Here is a 6,449-nt window from a genome sequence, read left to right on the forward strand (position 1 = left end):
ACACTCAATGTTCTATTTTGTTTCTCAGGGATTTGTTTCAATTTTTAAATGTAAATTTTCATTTCCCTATGAGGAATTGATGGTCTCTTTCACAGTCAGTCCCTTCATGTGGTTTTGACTGCTTATATTGAGGTACTCCAAAGTCTCTTTACACAGTTGCAGTCAATTTTATTTCTGTACAGTTCATTAAGTGAAGGCTATTTTTAAAAGTATCTGCAAATAATAATCACTCATTCTAAAAACCTCTATCATGCATAAACTTAAGAGTGGGCATTTTTGTGTGCTTGTGGGGAGATGGGATTGAAACTTCCCTGGGGAAATGTTACTCCATTTGGGTATCCTTGCATCTGTGGCTGTGGGGCCATGAAGGGCCAAACAGGAAAATATTTTCTCAGCTTTCTCTGAGAGGTAGGCCTCACTTGAGACTGACCTGTACAAAAGCTGCTTGATTGGCAGCCTTGAACTCATCCATCTCCAGAGAAAAAGAAAGGCATTAAGCTGTAGGAGATAAGGTGCATCAGGTGATGCACTGACAACCAGAGTGAGTGGTTTTGAGTGCTTGTGGAGACACAGAACTGAAGCTTCACTGGGATTAGGTACCTCCATTTGGGGATCCTTACATCTGTAGCTGCAGGGGCATCCCAGGGGAAACAGGACAAGAGAATTTCTGACACAGAGCTACAAGCAGGGGAAAGATGTTCTCAGTTTCCTCAACTGGCACATTGAGCTGCAAGAAAGAGAGCCGATTTGAAAACAACTTGGACAGAAATTGCTGAAGTGGAGTATTTGGTCTCACATCACTCACCCACTTCATACATGAAGGAGGAAAATAGACTTTGGGACAGGGGACTACATTAAGGTGAAATTTTTGTACGGTTGTAGTCTTTAAAAGAGAGAACCAGAAGGACTTTAGAAAAAGCAAATTTTCCAAGAAAGGCTTTTAACTATAGTGAATTGTTCACCCAATAGTCTGTTGGGTTACCATTTAACTTGGCAGCTAATCAACAACTTCATAATGATAAGAACCACTAACACTTTATGCAAAGATAATATCACGTATCAAGAAAAACTTTACATAATGTTGAGAAAACAGCAGGCAACTTCAAACACTGTGGAAAAAACAAATTAAGTCTTCTCCAAAAACCAGCAGGGAATATTGCAGATTCACTAAATACTCAAGAGTCAAGAAGGCAGATGACATATGTTGATATGGAGACAAGTAGATACGAAAGAAAGTACAAATGATGGAAGAAACAATTACAGCTACAAATAAAGGGAATAGCCTAGAGACAGAGAATCAGAAGAAATATATTGATGAGGAGTTATTTGAACAACTACAGAAGAAAGTGCAAATGATAGATGAAATAATAGAAACCACTAAGAAAGAAAACACACCAAAGATATGGAGCCAGAATAAACATATTGATGAGGAGGAAAGTGCACAACCACAGAAGAAAATGCAACAGATGGAAGATGGAATTGAAACTATAGATAAAGAGGTAAGAACTTAAAAAACCATCACAAGGTAGAGAGAGTACAGCAACCACAGTACTGGAAATACCAGAAATGCATGAAAATGCAAACCAGAATATTAAAACTGAAATGGCAGAAATGTCTCACATGCTGGAAAATGTAAAATAGAAGAGATGGAGCAGAGAGTCATTGTGGTGGAAGATAAGAACCTGAGAAGAAATATGCTGGAAGAAAAATCAGAGATTAGAAATAAAGAAAATTAAGAATATATTAGAATGATGTGGGATGACATAAAGAAGAACAATATATGTATGACTGAAATTAAAAAATATGAGAAGGACAGGGACATCAGTAAGAAAATTGTGCAAGATGAACTAGAAGAAAACTTCCCAAGTATTAAGAAGAATGAGGAAATCCACCTTTAAGCAGCTCAGGAATCTACATGCAGATGATCTAATAGCATATAAAAAAACCTCAAGGACTCAACAATAAAACAGAGCTAGTAGAACAATTTAGTAGAGGGGCAGCATATAAGATAAATATTCAAAAATCAATGGGATTCCTCTACAGTAACAAAGAAAACTAAAAAAAAGAAAACCAAGAAAGCAATACCATTTACAATAGCCAATCACAAAATGAGATACTTGGGAGTGAACTTAACTAGAGACACAGAAGAACTATGCCAAGAAAACTATAGAACATTTCTTCAAGATACAATAAAAGACTTAAAGACAAGGAAAAATGTGCCCAGGTCATGGTTAGCAAGACTCAATATTGTGAAAATGACAATCCTTCCAAAAGTAAACTAATCTATATGTTCAAGACAATCCCAATATAGATACCAAATTCATTTTCCAAGGAGATCGAAAGGGAAATTCTCAAGTTTAGTCGGTGAAGAAAGAGACTCCAAAGAGAAGAACACTTCTAAAAAACAAAAACGAAGTGGGGGGTATAAGACTTCCTGACCTCAAAACCTACTACACAACAGTAGTAACCAAAACAGCATGGTCCTGGTACAAAGACAGGCACATAAACCAATGAAACAAAATTGAGAACCCAGAAATAGACACAGGAATCTATGGTCAACAAGATATTCAGTAAGGAAATAAAACCTATTAAATGGGGAAATGACAATCTTTTCAATAAATGGTGCTAGCAAAATGGATTGCTACCTGCAGAAAGCTGAAAAAGGGTCACCAAAGCCATACAGCACCAGTTGCACACGAATTTCTTCCAGGTGATTAGCTAAGAACTAAGGCACAATTGGAGACTTGTAAACTAATGTTCATAGCAGTATTCACCATCGCAAGAGCACAGAAACAGCACAGATATCCAGCCACAATTGAATGGATTGATAAATTATGGTACATTCATACAATGGAATACTAAACAGCATGCAAGAGTAATTATTTTGTGAATTATTATCTAACATTTGAGGGACTGGAGAGCATTATGCTGAGAGAACTAACTCACTCTCACAAGGAAAATTTGGGTATAAAACAATTATTGTAATGTCTGATGTGCTGAGGAGTTGTGACTTGGCAGCTTAGCATCTGCTAAGGAACCTGCAGCCTCAAACTCCTGGTGGCGCCCAAGTCCCGTCCCCACGCTGTGCCCATACCCCCACCATTACACAGTGCCGCAGTGACCCCACCGCTGTCACTGTCCCATGCCCCTGCACTCCCACAAACCCCTAAACCCTGGCAGTGGCACCAAAGCATGCACACCAGGCGGCAACCCAGGGCCACTAGAGACTACTTCATGCCACACAGAGACAGACTAAGAGCTGAGTACAGTAGGATTTTGAATCAGAACTTTTGTTAGAACAGTTTGTTTCAGAGCTAAATAAAGCCACGCCACAGATCCAGCCATCACCTGAAGCCACGAGTTGAGCTGCTGTGGGACTGATCTAGCAGTCTAGCAGGAGAAAGGCCGAGGACCTTGACGCGTCTTACCTACAAGAGGCTGCTCTCACAGGCGATGAACTAACATTTCCCTGGAGTCAGAAGTTCAGAGAAAAACACAAGCTGTGTAGCTGCCCATTTGATGTCTAAAACATTGTCTTCAGATCAAGAACATATCAATGTCTCGAAGAAAGCAAGTTTTCCACACAATACACAAACGCAAAGCAAGATGGCACCCCAAAAGAGTGACACTATATCAATAGATTTCCTAAAGCCAGAAAGTCTGATGGAACTTTCTGACACAGAATTAGGGAAGAAAAAAAAAGATTGAATATTTTCAATGAATGAAAGACAAACTTGAAGATTTAGAAGATACTACAAGCAAAAACCAGAAGGAGCTCAAAAAAACTAATCCAGAATAATGTAGAGAAAACAAATGAGGAATTAGCAGCAATGGAAAAATAAGAAACTATTGAAAATATGAGGTCCAATATTTCAGATGCTGTCAACATTATTGAGGGACACATGAGCAGAGTTGAAGAGATGGAACTAGTGAAATAGAAGACAGAATTGTCACCACTGATCTGCTAGAGCAAAAAGCAAACTCAAAAAAGAAGGAAAAAGAAGAAAACCTAAGAATAATGTGGGCCATCATCAAGGGAAATAATATGTGCATCACTGGAATCCGAGAACAGAAAGAAGCAAGTAAAGGCACTGAAAAAGTTGCGGAAGAATTACTAGAGGAAAACTTCTCAGGCATAATGAAGAATGACAGAATACATATTCAAGTAGTTTAGTGAACATCATATAGAATAGAACCCAAAAGAAAAACACCAAGGCATATCATAGTTAAATTTGCCAGAACCAAAGTTAAGGAGAGAATCCTGAAAGGAGCAAGGGAGAAACAAAGAGTAACCTATGAGGGAGAGCAGATAAGATTAAGTGTCAATTTTTCAAAAGAAACCTTGCAAGCAAGAAGAGATTGGAAGGACATATATCAAACACTCAAAGAATACAACTGTCAACCAAGAACACTGTTGTTGTTGTTGTTGTGTGCCATTGAGTCGTTTGCGACTCATAGCGACCCTATGTACAACAGCCCTAAACCCTACTCTATCCTGTGCCAGTCTCAGTGCCTCTGACAAACCTATCACGATTACCCCAGTCACTGAATCAATCCACCTCATAGAGGATCTTCCCCTTCTGTGCACTCAATCCACTCTCGCAAGCATGATGTCCCTCTCCAAGGACCTCTCCCTCCGTAGAACATGCCCAAAATGTATCAGACAAAGCCTCATAATCCTTGCCTCCAAGAAGCAGCCTGGTTTAACCCTCTCCAGGATGAATCTGTTTGTTTTCTTGGCAGTCCACGGTACATTCAATACTCTTCTCCAGCACCACAGCTCAAAGGCATCAATTCTACTTCTATCCTCCTTAGTCATTGTCCAACTCTCTGATGCATAACAAGTGATTGCAAAGACCATAGCCTGTATCAGACGCACCTTAGTCTCCAAAGTGACAACATTGCTCTTCAGTACCCTGGAGAGGTCCCCAATGGCAGACTTTCCCGTCGCAATACATTTTTTATTTCCTGGCTACTGGTACCAAGAGTGTTGACTGTGGAGCCTAGCTGACTAAAGTTGTTAACAATCTCAATCTCTTCACCATCCATCCTGATACTGCCAATTGTCCCAGTGGTGAGAATCGTTGTCTTCTTGACATTGAGCCTCAATCCATACCGGAGGCTGCAGTCCTTGACCCTCTGTAGCAAGCGCTTCAGGTCCTTCTCAGTTTCAGCAAGCAGGGTTGCGTCATCTGCATAACGCAGATTGTTAATAGATCTTCCACCAATCCTGATGCCACACTTCTCTTCATAGAGCCCAGCCTCTCGGATAATCAAGTTGAAAAGGTATGGAGATAGGACACATCCCTGGCATACGCCTTTCCCAATTTTGAACCATGCAGTGTTTCCTTGCTCTGTTCTGACGACTGCCTCTTGGTCCAAGTATAGGTTTCCCATTACAACGATCAAGTGTTCTGGGATTCCCATTCTTCTCAGAGTCAGCCACAGTTTGTTGTGATCCACACAGTCAAACGTCTTTGCATAATCAATGAAACACAGATATACATTCTTCTGGCATTCCCTGCTTTCAGCTAAGATACATCTAACATCAGCTACATTATCCCTAGTACAACGACACCTTCTAAATCCAGCTTGGACTTCTGGCAGTTCTCGGCTGATATGCTGTTCCAGTGGTTTTTGGATAATCTTCAGTAGAATCTCGTATGTGAAATCAATGATATTGTTCTGTAGTTTCCACACTCTGTTGGGTCACACTTCTTTGGAATGGGAACAAAATATAAATCTCTTCCAGTCAGTTGGCCAAGTGGTTGTTCTCCAGATTTCTTGGCACAACTTGGTGAGCACATCCAGGGCAGCATCTGTGAGTTGAAATATGTCAATTGGTATACCATCTATTCCTGACGCCTTATCCCTGAGGCCTTCAGAATACTGTACCCAGCAAAATTTTCCATCAAATATGGAGGAGATATCAAGATATTGCCAGAAAAACAGAACCTAAAAGAGTCTGTAAAAACAAGACCGGCATTTCAGGAAAGACTCAGAGATGTCCTTCCTACAGAGATACCACAGAAAGCAACATGGAACAAAGTAAGTAGCAACAACACCAAAAAGAACTCAACACAATGACAGCAATAAACCTTGCCTCTCAATAATCACACTGAATGTGAATGGTTTAAATGCACCACTGAAGAGAAAAAGAGTAGCAGATTGGATATAAAAAAAATCCATCTATATGTTGTCTACATGTGACACACCTGAAAAACGAAGATAATGACAGACTAAAAATAAAAGGCTGGAGAAAAATATACCGATCAAATGGCAACCAGAAAAAAAGCAAAAGTAGAGATATTAATCTCTGATAAAAGAAATGCCAATGTAAAAACCATCACAAAGAACTGGAACTCTTATTCACTGTTGGTGGAAATGTAAGATGGTGCAACCATTGTGGAAGGCGGTGTGGCGCTTTCTCAAAAAAATTGCAAATAGAG

Source organism: Elephantulus edwardii, unplaced genomic scaffold, assembly GCF_000299155.1.
Source record: "Elephantulus edwardii isolate Elephantulus edwardi_28Jun2011 unplaced genomic scaffold, EleEdw1.0 scaffold00178, whole genome shotgun sequence".
NCBI classification, from domain to species: Eukaryota; Metazoa; Chordata; class Mammalia; order Macroscelidea; family Macroscelididae; genus Elephantulus; species Elephantulus edwardii.